Raw genomic sequence first — 15,012 nt, 5'->3', positions numbered from 1 at the left:
ATTTTTAAAGCAGCTTTATTCATGAAAGCCAAAAACTGGAAACAGTCTATATGTTCATCAATAGTCAAATGGATAACCAAAGCATGGTATATCCTTATAGTAAAATACACTTAGCAATGAAAAGGAATACATTATAAGTACACACAACATAGATAACTTTCCAAAACTACTACATTGGGTAAAAGAAATGGGGCTATGTCTACCCTCACACAAACAGCAGAATTGCTCTTGCTTACTACAAAAGCAGTAACTCCCCAAACTCAGTGTTCCTCAACCATGTTGCAAACCAACTATATGTGCAGCATCTACTCAGGCCTCTCCACATCATTCCCACATGATTTTGAACAGTGGTAATGCCAAAGATAGAGGCTATGCATGGACCCAACAGCATGATGCCCACTCACGAAGGGTAATGTAGTAATCCCCACTGTCAAATATTTAACTTGTTGGCTAATGCCAACCAGCCATTTGTTGGTAAGTCAATGATATCAGTTTCCACTCTAAACGGGTAGTGATTCATCCTGAAATTGATAACATATTCTGGTTATGAATTTTCCTTCTCTGTCCGTAATATCTTAGTAAGCATCACTATTTGAAGGTACAGAGAATGTCTATTTACTAAGATCCCATATAATATCGCCTCAGACAAATGACTCACTTTAAGACAAAGGAGATGTGAAATGGGCATGTGATAATGAGATTAACTTTTCCTACCGATACTGCATTATCTAGAAGCTGCTGGCCTGATAGAATGTTGGAATAGCCTCTAGAGATGTAGTTAATAAATCAGCTTAGGGATTAACCTTGAAAACTTGAAGTGCTGCTCTTCAAGATATGGCATATGGTTCTAACAAATGGTCATTGTGTGGTGCTCTCTTTCCACCAGAATACCAGAATCTGGGAACTCATGGGAAAACCTCTACTTCCAGTGATCTACAAAGGGAATTTGTGCTTCTCAACTTCAGGGTCTACTGGTCTTCATGGGGAGGCACTTTTGCCAGCAGACAGTAAAGGTCCTTCTAACCCTAAAGCTGCACCTCCTGCCTGATCATTTGGGGCTTTCTATTGACAGGAACAACTGGAAGCTTCCATATTGTCAGCAGTAACTAACCCTAGGAAGCATGAGAAGATTACTGCTACAGAGTTGGAGTAGTAGAAAGAATGTATGAAACTTAGAGGATTCACTGGGGCACCTCTTGGTATTTCCAGACAGTTGATAAACATGAAGCATAAATTCCAGAAGCCACAGAATGACTAGGGCCAGTAATAAGAAAGTTGACCCTATAAGGGATGAAGGTCTGGACTACTCAATAGGGCAAGCAACCTAGAGAAGCAGAAGTTCTGGCTGAGGATGAGGGAAATCTAGATTGATGGTAGAGCAAGGCAGTGGTAAGTATCAATAGTAGCTTCAGGACCATCCACAGCAGTAAGTACTGGAGCTTATGCCACTAAACCTCTTTTTATTTTTTCTTCCAATAAATTGTAATCATCCACTATAATGAAGAACCAGTAAGGGAACAGAATAAACTTAATATGTGGCACTAGTAGATATCAAAGGGGAAAGGAAGAGTCCACCAGGTGGGCTAGCAGGTATCGGAAGAAAAAGGAAGCGATTCTACCTGGCCTCCTGGGAGCCCCCTCAGCGTTGAGCACAACTGCCTGGCAGCCGGAAGCTTCTCATTGATCAAATTTATGTTGTCTTCCTTCCCCTCCTTCTCTCACTTTCCCACGAGAGGAATGCAAAAGGTTATATGAGGAAAGTTGAGCTGGATGATTTCCACATTCACTTTATTCTTAAGTTCTATACATTGAAGACCAAATCTAAGACTCAACCCCTTTGAGTTTTTCCCTCTCATGAACCCCATATCAAATTGAGCACATCTTGGTTCTTCTGCTTCTCAGTACTGGCAGTCTAGATGACAACTTTATTTCAGATTTACTTTCCAGTTGCTTAGAAGTCCCAGGGTGGTCTCCCCAACTAGATGCCTCCTCAATCCATATCATCTAAACTAGTGAGTTCCCAAGATTTTATCCTCAAAGTAATAATAATAACTTCACCCAAATACTCACAACAATCTTGTGAAGTAGGTTCTATTATTATTGTTCCTATTCTGTAGAAGCATGAACTAAGACTTGGGGATATTACATTATTTCCCCAAGGGCACTCAGCTCATAAGTGGAAGCATCAGGCTTTGAACTCAGACACTCTGTCTTCTTAACTATTATCCTCTAACACTTCTCAAGAACTATTTTTAGTCATGTTTTTCCTTTATGAAAACCTTTTTTGGAAACATTTGTCTATATAAACTAATTAGATATGAATTACCAAATTTTATTAGATAATAATGAAGGTATTTTCTTTTTTAATTAGCCAAAGATGTATGGAATTTCCAACCATAAACTTGAACAAGCTAGTATAATAACTAGAATATAATCTCTATAAAAGCTATTTGTTGAATGAATGAATGAATGAATGAGCTTAGCTTATATAAATTCACCAAAAGTTAAATACATTTGACATTTAAGTTAGCCTCTGCAGTTTGGAAGGGGGTCTTTTTGTGTTAAATTATCCCAGATATAAAATATAAAAAACAAATTCAACAAACTTCATTGTCACCTTCTGGACTCTAAGTGGTCTAAGGATTCCAAATAGTTCCTCATCTGCTGAACTCTTTCTAGGAGGGTTTGGAGAATAAGTGGTTGCTGTTTTGTTTTGTTTTTTAATCTTTTGTTCTATTGGAAAGCCTGAAGACTCTTTCTTTGCAAAAAAAAAAAAAATGCTGATTCTTCAGGAATCAGTTCTGAGCTATAGCGGTAAGGAATAGAGCACTCAATCTCATTTGGACTATTCCTGACATACTGATTTCTCTGGTTTCACAGTTGTCCCCATATGTCACAGTTATAATTATCACTTAAAAATACAAATCAGATCCTAGCACTCTCCTACACAAAACCCTCATTGTGCTGCCAATGTTTATGTTAAATTAAATCTCAACTCTTTACGATGGCCTGTAAGACTCTATAAGACCTATTTTCCAAGAAAAATACTGTATGTTTCTTTTTTTCCCCTTGGAAAACTGAACAATCCCCAGAAAATCCATGATATTTGGTGGATCTTCCTACTGAAATGCATTGTTCACCATTCAATCATCTGATAGTAGTTCACCAATCGATTCTTAGACACGGAACTTTCAATCGGTCTCTTAGTGCCTCAAACCTGAGTGTGAACTGACAGCTAAGGACGAGTGGATATTTTAGGAAAGCTTCCAACATGAAAGAAAAAGACTCAAACAGGCAAACAAACAAAAATAAATTCATACTTAATAGTCTCACAATTAAGAAAGCATAATGAAAATTTTTTGCATCCAAATAAGAAGAGGATACCATGAAAATAACAAAACAAGTAGTGAAGAAGAAATCACTCCTGGTGATTTGAAGTAGCCAAATAAAAGGATTAGAAGAAGGCATCAAGGAAATCTCTAGGAAGTACACAAAGGACAAACAGAACATAGGAAAGAGGAAAGAAAAACAGGAAAGGAGAAATAGAGGGTCAAACAGGAAGTTTAACATCTCTCTAGTGCGGGTAGCAGGGAGACTCAAAAAATAGAGAAATGATAAATTTATCAGGAAGGGATACAGCAAAATTTCCCAGAACTGAAAAGGAAATCTCCAGAAAGAAATGGAATGGGGACTATAAAAGAGTTAAATCTTGATTTAACTCAACATGGGCAATTAATAACTAATGTCTAAAGTTAACAAGCCAAGAAATAGCAGTGTAAGCGTGTTATTTAGAAACTTGGAGGTAAATACCCAAATCAATAGGTATGAGGGTTGAAATGAATCCCTCTGAGAAGAGAATCTGGAGGATAAGATAGAAGAGGAAAGAGTAAGGGAGTACTATTTTTATACATATATAAAAAATTATATGTACTCTTTGGTATTTAAAATATGCACATGTATTACTTTGACTAAAATATAAAAATAAAGCTACAGTATATAAACTATGTAATAAATGGTTTTTTTCCAAGGCATGGTTTTTGTCCTGGGAATTTTGGCCTTTTGGTAGCACATTGCAGGAATATTCCTCATGGTATTCTTTTCAAACTGGTGTGCTTAATGTAATTTGTGATATCGTGCTGATGTGAGTTTTATGGAAGTGATCTGAGGCCCATACTTTGGGAAACTGGTCTATTCCAAAGGATTCCTTGTAATTGCAAGCATTACAGCTCAGCTAGGGGTACTGCAGGGCAATTTGAGGCAAAAACAAAACCAAAAACAAAATAGTTAAGTGTGATTTTGGTCTTTTTCTTTATCCTGTATCTTGCCTGTCAGTTGTGGAATTCATTGTGATATCAGAAGTGCTGGCTGAGTATTCAGGCTCCTGGGTACTCTCATTTCTCCTATCTATTCCCTATAGATATGGCTCAGAGAATCCAACACAGTGATTTGTCCAGTATTAATAACTCAGTAGGTACCTAATAAATAGGAAAAGAAGGAAGAGACCTGAAGAATGGGTTATTAAAAAGTCATAGGCAGGACACAACCAAGTTTTTTACATCTGAAATGCTGCACAATGAACAATAATTCGTTAGTCAGTGGTTGGCTTTACATATGGAAAATAATTTGTTTTGACTTTTATAATAAAAGACCTTCGATCTATAGTGATTGTGCGTCTAAGCCAATGACCAGCACAAGATATAGAAAGAAAAAAATCATAAGCATTGACTAATGCTGATAAGTACTTTAAAGTTTCTTCTGGGATACAAACTTGACACACATGAAACAAATAAGTGCGTAGCTGCTATGTGATGTCATTTGGGCAGGGAGTACAAAAGAACTCATTGCCTCTCAAACAGACCAGAAATTCTTACTTGAGTAATAAAACATGTATGCTACCTATATTGAAGCACTTTTCATGTATCCTTTTATATACTATGCATTACTGCTTTATAAGTAATTATTATTACTGTCTCCATATTAAGAAAGACTTGGAGGAATTACCTATATCTGATTCACACAGCCAGGGTGGCGATGGAATTTTAACTGATTTCAGACTTAGGTTGGTTTGCCTATTGTTCTAAAGAGCAGATAACACGGAGAGATGCAGAAGAGAGGGGAAGTCATCCTAAGTGAGAAAAAAGAATTGGAGCTGGAATGGGTACAGGAGAATGCACTACCCTGTCAGTGCTGAGAAAGAGCTGACTGGGAGGAAGCCTGTACTCAGGCATTTACAAGCTTTGGAGCCAGACAGAGTGAGATATACATTACAGTTCTGTATGTTACTAACAGTACTAAAGAGCAGAAAAGGTCTCCAGCCTTTGTTTCCTCTTCTATAAAATGGGATAACTGCTTCTAAGGTTTGTTGTGAGATTTCAATGATATAACTTTTACTTTTAAAGAGAATCTCTCATAAATTCTTGTTTCTCTCTCTTTTTTTTCTGATTGGAGCAGAGCATGACTGATGGTGGTAAATAGTGGTTGACTGTTGGTCACAAACACCTGGCCTAATCTTATCAATCAAAACAATCACCTTCACAAAAGCAGGGCTGTACATTCTTCACTGGATTTTGACAGGTTCATCGGTTGTTTTATTTTGACCAGCTCAAGTCAGTCCAAACAGTTTGTGCAGTTCTAGGAAACAAGCTGAGTTTGGCCTGTGCATTTTGGCATCCTGAACCACAGGATCATGGGGGGGAGGGGGAGAGGAGGGAGGATGGAAAAGTACCCAGCAGTGCCTCCTGAATCCAACTTCCTGCTGGCGAAATCCACCTCTCGCTGACTCTGAGTCACCAACAGCATGCCTTCCCTCCCCTGCGGCCCATCCGCCCATTAGGCCCGGCAGCTCCCCTCCTATGCTGACTTCCCTCGCTCGCTCCCACACGTGTGCTCAAGGTGGAGGCAACCCTAATGAGGAATCACGAGGCAGCTGCTGTGGCAGGCATTTCTTCCTCAGCCAGCAAAAGGAGGCCTGCAGCAGCCTTGCCTGCAGGGCCTACTGGCCCACTGCCTTGCAGGTCACCCCTGTAACCTGGAGCTCTCCCCTAGGATGGGGAACCATAGGAATACTAGGTTGAGCTCACAGACCCCAAACGCACCAACACAGCCTCAGTGGTGAGGGGAAGCCCTTAGACACTTGCTCTTGGGTCTTTTCTCATGTATTAACACAGTGGGAGACCTGAATGCAGTGTGATATGATGAGCATCAGGAAGATGTTCACTGCAAACTCTTCTTGAAGCTACTGTCCCTCAGCCTGATATCAACATTCTCTATAATCTTTCTTTTCAGTCTATTTTCCAAAATGGCTCTCTGCCCTAGCAGAGGATTCATTATGAACGTGACTAATCTATCCTAAGACTGCCCTGCAGCACTTGATAGAAACACAGACCATAAGATTCTGATTCAGTAGATTGGGATGGGGCTCAGGGATTCTATGTATAAGACAGACCTTAGATGATTCTCCTGATCTAGCAATCTGGGGAGACAGCACTAGCCCGGTGGTTTCCAGTGTTCTGGATGGGCAGTCCTAAGGCTCGGTCGAGGTGACCCAATGATCACTTTAGAAGAGGGTAGTAGTTGAAGCAAGGGAAGCTCAGAACCTCAAAAACCCTCCCTGTCATGGGTTAAACTGACAGGTTGAATCAAAATATATGCTGAGTTTTAACCCCAGGTTGCTGCAAATGCAATGTTATTTGGAAACAGAGTTATTGCAGATGTTACTTGTCAAGATTAGGTCATTCAGAATTAGAGTGTACCCTAAATTCAATATGACTGGTGTCCTAATAAGAGCAGGAAGTAGGAGGTTTGGATGCAGATATACACACAGACACAAGAAAGAAGACCATGTGAAGATGGAGCAGAGATTGAAATCATACTGCCACAAGCTGAGGAGCACCAAGAATTACTGGCAGCCACCAGAGTCTGGGAGAAGTGAGAAAAGGTTCTTCTCTAGAACCTTCAGAGGGAACATGGCCCAATTAACACCTTGATTTCATACTATGAGAGGATAAATGTCTGTTGTTTGAAGCCACCAAGTTTGTGGTAATTTCTTATGATGGTCCTAGGACATTAATACATTCCCTCTGGTTGTCTTCTATCTCACACACACACACACACACACAGAGACACACACACACACACACAGAGATGCACATTTACCCCTCACACATACCCTTTAATTAGAGCAGTTTGTTATTTTTATTTATGTTATATTTTGGAGTTCAGCATAACCTTTCACTTGGCAATGGAAAAAAAAGGAGTTTTATTACTAACCAAAATTTGAAATCTATCATTTTGGCCAAACTGAACCATGATCTATCCCCCAGGCATAGCCTGAAGTTTTCTGATGCTATATTTGTACTCATAACATTCTGTATATCTGGGCACTTTACCTACTTTTCTCCTGTTAAAATATCATCTAACCATGAAGCTTAGCTTCAACATGATCTCCTTCATTAAGTCATTCCTGATATCCCTTCAATTATGTGTGACTTCTTTGGCTTTTGAATTCCAACTGAATTTTGGATCTCCTCTCAGAGTATCTGTCTTTTTCAACATTGTACTCTAGCCACATGGGAAATGTCTTGGTCTCCATCTTGACTGCATCTTGGGTTCTGTGTTTTATCCATTATGTATCCTGTTTTGCACTCTCACCCAGTGCTTTCTAGAGTATCTTTCACAGTGCAACTGTTATTCAATGATCATTTAATCAATACAAGCTGATAAGAAAATTTCACAAAAGGCGTTATTCATTTGGATTATTTGTGCTGTTTAGGTGTGATTATAATCACACAATAAAATAAAATTTTAGCAATGTTTCTTAATGAGACATTAATTTCAAATTCCCAAACACCTACTTTCTTCAAAATATGCCTAGCCCTCAAAGTTTCCCTAGGCCATATTCTTTGCTAACAGATCACTTGTTTCATATTACTTTTAAAATGGCATAAATACTTGATTTCATCCTAATAATCCAGGACAATGGGTTCTTACCACAGAAATCATGCAAGTAATAAAAAATATTAATCCAAAAATGATAAGATTGAATTTGATATCTTCATTATAGTTTGATATACACCAAACTCAGCTTTCTTAGTCCATTTTCATACCGCTATAAAAAATACTTGAAACTGAGTACTTTATAAAGGAAAGAGGTTTAACTGACTCAGTTCTGCATGGCTGGGAAGGCCTCAGGAAACTTACAATCATGCCAGAAGGTGATGGGGAAGCAAGGCAAGTCTTACATGGTGGCAGGAGAGAGAGAGAGAGGGTACAGGGGAAATGCCACTTTACAACCATCAGATCTTGTGAGAACTCCCTCAGAAGATCTGAGAACTCCCTCATTATCATGAGAGGATAATGGGGGAATCTCCCATGATCCAATCACCTCCCACCAGGACCCTCCTTCAACATATGGGGATTACAATTCCAGATGAGATTTGGGTGAGGACCCACAGCCAAACCATTTCATTAGCCAACCAGAATAGAGCTTACTAGAGTTTCAATCTGACATATTTGCTTCTCATGTTTAGGAGACAAGAGTCTGATGATCATAAAAGATACTCTCTTAGGGTTCTTAGGTTAGTTTAGAAACAGAATATGTTTCTATCTGCAGTCATCTCAATCTGTTTCAGGTTTAGTGGCCACCTTTAATGTTCCTGGAATGATACAAAGCAGGGTCCTTATCTTAATCATCTTTAAGATATCCACACCCACCATAAAACCTGCTATACTCCAATTGCTCAATAAAAATCTATAGAATGGATAAAGGAGCCTTATTAATCCAAAGAAATCTTGCAGCATAGCAAGATTTTCAAGCATCCATTAGAAAGGCAGAAAATGAAATTTGGACATTTGTGAAACAAGATAAACAATTAAACAAATACTCAGAAAATATAACTTTCCAGAATTCCCCAAGCTTCAGACATCTGATTATTTCAGATTTTCTGTTACCTAGAGATAAAGAAGGAAACTCCAAAAGGCCTCCCTATGTGGAGAACACTGTTTTACAGCCGCGTGCTACATAAAGAAAAAGAGGTCTATTCTGGTCAGTTGGCTGACAGCACTATTTTTCAGGTATCAACAATATTCTCTATTTAGTCATCAAATGATCTGCATCAGGTTACCACGTCCTGGTGCTATTCTATTTTCATGAGTGTTCTTTCGTCACCAACACATTTTCATCCTTCTTAATATTTCCAATGGCATCACTTCACTCCACTAACGTAAAAAAACAAGCAATCTAAAAATTACCCTCTGCTGTTTCCCACTCATCCACAGAGAGTGAAGTTGCCATTTATGGACACTTGCTGTTGCCATGTTTTTCAGAAAGTTTGCCATTCCACAAGCTGTTTTTAGCCCCCATACCCACGACACTTCTACAGGCATTTAGTATTTCTTTATCTGATGCCTTTCCAAGGCAATACCTCCGCCTCCTCATTGAATCATGCGGGCTGTCTCTTAATCAAATGATATTTTTTGAAGTGTTTCCTCACTGGAACCCACAAGGTTGTTTCTCATATTTTCCCCCACACCTGCTTTGTATACTAACCTAGGGAGAACTACTTACATGGTTTATTGTCCTTTTTGGAACAGAAATACGATATTTGTCATTTTCCTGTTCTCCACAATCTGGCCCAACAGTTGAGAGTGTCTAAAAATATCAACTAATACTTCGTTATTTTCTTGCTCTCCAGAAAATAATATATTTTCTCTGTTTGTATCTGGTGTTCTATAAAAGCCTGGCCAGATTCAAAACTCTGTGGTGCAGTAAAAACAGCTTGAACATTAGCAGCAGAAAGATGAATTTAAATTCTGTTGATGAGAGATGCGACGCCGAATACAAACACATATAAACCTCAATTTTTTTGTCCACGAAATGGGGATACAAAGATTTAAATCACAAAGTTGGGTGAGTTACATGAGATCATTGTTCTGCAGTTCACGTAACTAACACATATGAAGGAACCAACAGTGTCTCCAAATATAGAAATGTCATAACTGTGACAAGATAGTGGAGCAGGTAACTGTGCAGAGGATGGCTGTTCACCACCTATGATATCTTAGTGTTAAGATAAAAAGAAATTATTAGCTTAAGGTTAGAAAAGGAATTCTTCTTAAGAGGAAGTAATTTTTGTTTAAGAAAAAAAATCGATAAATCTCTTAAAGAGTAGCAGTTGAAACCTATCATACAGCAGCAGAAAGCAATAAAAACATAGCTTAACTACTCAGCAAGATGAAGGAACTGAAATTTAGGAATGGGAGAAAGCAGAGAACTTAAAAGAAAAAAGAGAAAAATGAAGCTAGCAGAGCATCATGGTGAGAGATTAGAGTCTAAGTTAGCCAACGTGGTCAGGGGAATTTTTAAAGGAGAAAAATGGGAACTGTCTAATAACCAACTTTAAGCTATTGTTTTAATGATATATAATCCCCCTCCATATCCTGAAAGCCTAACTCTTATACAAAGTTCTGGAAGAATGTTTCATCACTTGGGTTTTGTCCTGTAGTAGTTATGGATATCAAGCAGTGAAGATAGAATTCTCCTTCTGAAGTAACATGACAGGGAGAACACGTGTGACGTGCTGAAATAATCCCTTTTTACATACAATAACTTGGATTTGGAGAGAACCATGAGAATATGAGCCTCTGGAATATTGCAGAAAACTTAGAGAAAGTAAGAGCCTTTCCATAGAACAGAAGGGGGCTCCAACACTATTATCTAGACCAGAGTTGGCAAACTTTTCTCCCAAAGTGCTGGGATTACAGGCATGCGCCACCAGGCCGAGCCAGCAAACTTTTCTTCTAAAGGGCCAGCTGGTAAATCACATAGATTTGTGGGACATATAGTCTCTGTTGCAACTACTCAACTCTGCATTGTAGCAGGAAAGCAGCCATAGACAATGTGTAAACAGTGGAGTGTGATTGTGTATCAATAAAATTTTATTTACAGACAAGTGCTTGGTTGGATTTGGTCCATGGAGAGAAGTTTGCCATCTGCTGATCTTGACCAGGGTTCAGCAAACTGCCTTCCAATGACCAAGTGTGGTCCTCTGCCTATTTATGACTGTGAGCTACAAAATGTATTTTATTTTAAAAATGATTACATTAAAATGATTAATAAGTACCTACATAACATCTACTATTTTGCTTCTTGTACTGAAAAGCATAAAATATTTACCATCTGGCTGTTTAAGAAAAAGGTTATGCTATAGATTGAATGACTGTATCACCCCAAAATTAATATGTTGAAATCCTAACTCCCAACGTCATTGTATTAGGAGGTGTGGCCTTTGAGAGGTAATTAGCTCATAACAGCAAACCCTTGTCATGAGATTAATGCCATTGCTGAGGAAGAAGCCTAGATCTTGCTTCCTCTCTCTGTTCTTCACCATGTGAGGATGTGAGAAGACAGCCATTTGCAAACCAGAAAGAGTGTCCTCACTAGATACTGGATTCGCCATTGCCTTGCTCTTAGACTTACGAGCCTCTAGAACTAGGAGAAATAAATTTATGTTGTTTATATCTGTGGTATGGGTATAGTTTGAGCATAATGTCCTCAGCTAAGGCAATTTGCCAATCCCTGTTCTAAACCATAAGGGCTAGTTGATACCTGTATTAGTCTGTTTTCACACTGCTATGAAGAACCTCCTGAGACTGGGTAATTTATAAAAGAAAGAGGTTTAATTGACTCACAGTTCAGCATGGCTGAGGGAGCCTCAGGAAATTCATAATCATGGCTGAAGGTGAAGGGGAAGCAAGGTACCTTCTTTACAAGGCAGCGGGAAGAAGTACCAAGCAAAGGGGGAAGAGCCTCTTATAAAACCATCAGATCTCTTGAGAACTGCTCACTATCACAAGAACACAATAGGTGATACAAACCCCATGATTCAACTACCTCCACCTGGTCTCTCCCATGACACATGTGAATTACAGAGATTATGGGGACCACAATTAAGATAAGATTTTGGGTGGAGACACAGCCAAACCATATCAACACTTGAGTTCCATGTACCTTAGACAAGAATTTCTGTCCCTTTTGTTAAGATCCAAAGTTGACATCTGAAGGAAAACATGAAGAAAAATTTCTTGTTAACTCTTAAATATTCCCCCAAAAGCCATCTCTGCATATCAGTAAAAGAGGCCGGTATATACACAGTTACAAAAGCACATAACCTGGAAGTCTTCATTTACTGTCTCTCGAGCCCTCACTTAAGGATCCACAAAGACCTATCAGTTCTCTTTTGAAAACATCTACCCTAATCCAGGTTACTAAAATTATCATTGATGTTATCCTAGTCCATGCTATCATCCACCTCTCACCCAGATAACTGCCATAGCCCCCTTCCTAACTACTATCTTCCTACATTTCCTCCCACTCCTCCCACTATCTAGTCCATAATAGAAGTTGGAGAGCTTTTTTTTTTAATTTAAGTTCCTTGTTACCCCTTTATATAACATTCTCCAATAGTTCCCCTATTGCATTTAGAATGAAAATCTAAACTCTTGACCATGGCCTGCAATGTACTGGAAGATCTGCCCCCTACCTGCCTCCCAAATATCAAATGATGTGATTCGAGCCCACTTCACTTGGTTCTTGTCTCCTTTACCCTCTCTCAATCTCTAGGACTTGGCCAAGCTCTTTTTCAAAACAAGATCTTTGGGCTCTGCTTTTCCTCTGCCTGAAATAATTTTCTTCTGGCTTTCCACATGGATGACATATTTTCATTATTCAGTTCTCAAATATCAACTCATCAGATAAGATTGTCATCTCTCTCTGAAGTTGATCCCCTACCCCATTATTCTGCAACCCACACCTTGGTTAATCTCATACAATGAATTTACCTCATTAGTAAGCTCCATGTATACTACACATTGCACAGTGCTCAGCACTCATTAGTAAGCACTCATAAATATGTGCCGAGAAAATGACAGAATGCAACAAAGTTCATATTAATAATCACAAAACAACCCAACATTTTATTGCAATTTGGCTATCCATGAAACCTTTTCAGATCCATTAACTCACTTAATCTTCATGGAACTCTGTGAGGTAATTATTTTATGATTACTTTATAGATAAGGATAATGAAGCTCTCAGAGGTTGAGTAAATTTTATGAGATCACACGACAATTAAGGGAAGAATCCAGGCATGAGAAACATATTCTCTCACTGTAAATTTGCTGCTCTTTCCAAAACAACCATGTAAATATTCACTAAGAGTCAAGTAGCACTAACATGCTGTGGCTTCAGATGTGGTTCTTCGCAGTTACCGTTTTGCAAAGCCTAAGGGGTGAGACTCCTCAGGGACCCTCAGGGATGCAAATCCTAGTAGGAGAGGTGAAAGTAACTAAATGCAGTATATTTTGTTAAGAGAGAAAGAACTTCTGCGTTTAGGATTATTAGGAAAACATTATTATTAGGATTATTATTATTAGGTTGCCATACCATAAACTAGGTGGCATGAAAAACCAAAAACGTATTCTCTCACAGCTCTGGAAGCCAGATGTCTGAAGTCAGGTGTCAGTAGGGCCATTTTCCTTTTAAGACTGAGTGGAGTCCTTCTTTATCTCTTCCTAGCTTCTGGTAGTGCCCATGAATCCCTGGCCTTCCATGGCTTGCAATTATATTACACTGATCTCTGCCACTGTTTCATGCAGTGTTCTATATTTCTATGTTTCTCTTTTTCCTTCTTATAAAGACACCAATCATATTCAATTACAGCCCATTCTAATCAAATATGACCTCACTGTAACCTGATTACATCTGTAAAGGTCCTATTTCCAAACAAGATCACATTCAAGGTACCAGAGGTTAGGACTATATCTTATCTTTTTGGGGAACACAATTTAACCTGTAATGGAAAGCCTTACAGGGGAAAGAATAAAGACAACATTTTGAAGTCAATCATTCTTAAAGTAGTATAAAATATAATTTTATTGGTTAGGTTTCTGCTAGGATAAAGCTGCATAGTAAACAACCCCAAAATCTCAGTGACATTTTCTTGCCAATGAGGCTGAAGGCTGGCCAGGGTAGCTTTTCCACAAGCGTCAGGTCAGGTTCAAGCCTTCTTTAAGTCTCTCATTATAGGACCAGGGGTACTGTTCTCACGGTGGATGGCCAAACTTTAAGAAAACAAGCAATCCAGACAAGCACACATAAAGCCTTTGCTTGCAAAACCGCTGCTAATTTCCACTGACCAAAGAAATTCACCTGACTTAGCCCAACATCCAATGGAGCCAGGAAGCATATTCTATTCACTCCAATGAGAGGCATAAAAAGGAATGAAGAATTGAGAAAAATTATCCAATATTTTTCAAGGTTTATTGCCAAATATTTATTCAGTGGGGCTCTGATACTTTTCAAGGAGCACAGACATAGGGACTGGAACTGGGACTGGGACTTCCTTCTCCAAGCCCTCATGAAGGTCTTACGTATGGAGATCTTTATTTATACTGTGTGTAATTGTGCATGAAACAATTGCATGTATCAGATATTAATAAAAATCTCCCAGGAATTTAGGCATCATGAAGAACTCTCTAGAATTAATGGGAAGTGAGTTTTCCCAGGTATTCATGCTGTATGTTTTTGTTTTCACAAATGGAAAACATGGGTCCTGCTTGTGTAATATACAAGGAGGTTATTATAGTGACAATGATCCAAGAAGTTAAAATGAAGAGAAAGATATCTTATGTGAGGCCATTGGGAAGAGAGCCAGTCAAAGCACTTATAGGAGTATCAAGAGTCAGAGCTGAGTGAAAATTATAAAAGAATCGAGTCTAAAACAGGGCATGAGGTCAAGTGGAGACTAGTCAGGAAGAGTAAGGAGAGTCCTGGAAATTCCAAAACTATCTATTGCTTGAGCATCTTTGGCTTCCCTCAGTGATTGGCATGTGTGTGGCCTATAGGCACATCAAATAAGGTGAAATATAGATGCAGGGTACATGTGTTCCATCTGAATACCCAAACTGCAGAGTAACATGCAAAATTAATTTTGTTTTGCTGCAATAAACTTCTCC

Source organism: Callithrix jacchus, chromosome 10 (genome assembly GCF_049354715.1).
Source record: "Callithrix jacchus isolate 240 chromosome 10, calJac240_pri, whole genome shotgun sequence".
NCBI classification, from domain to species: Eukaryota; Metazoa; Chordata; class Mammalia; order Primates; family Cebidae; genus Callithrix; species Callithrix jacchus.
The sequence above is the reverse complement of the archived record's forward strand: the minus strand, read 5'-3'. Positions refer to the sequence as shown.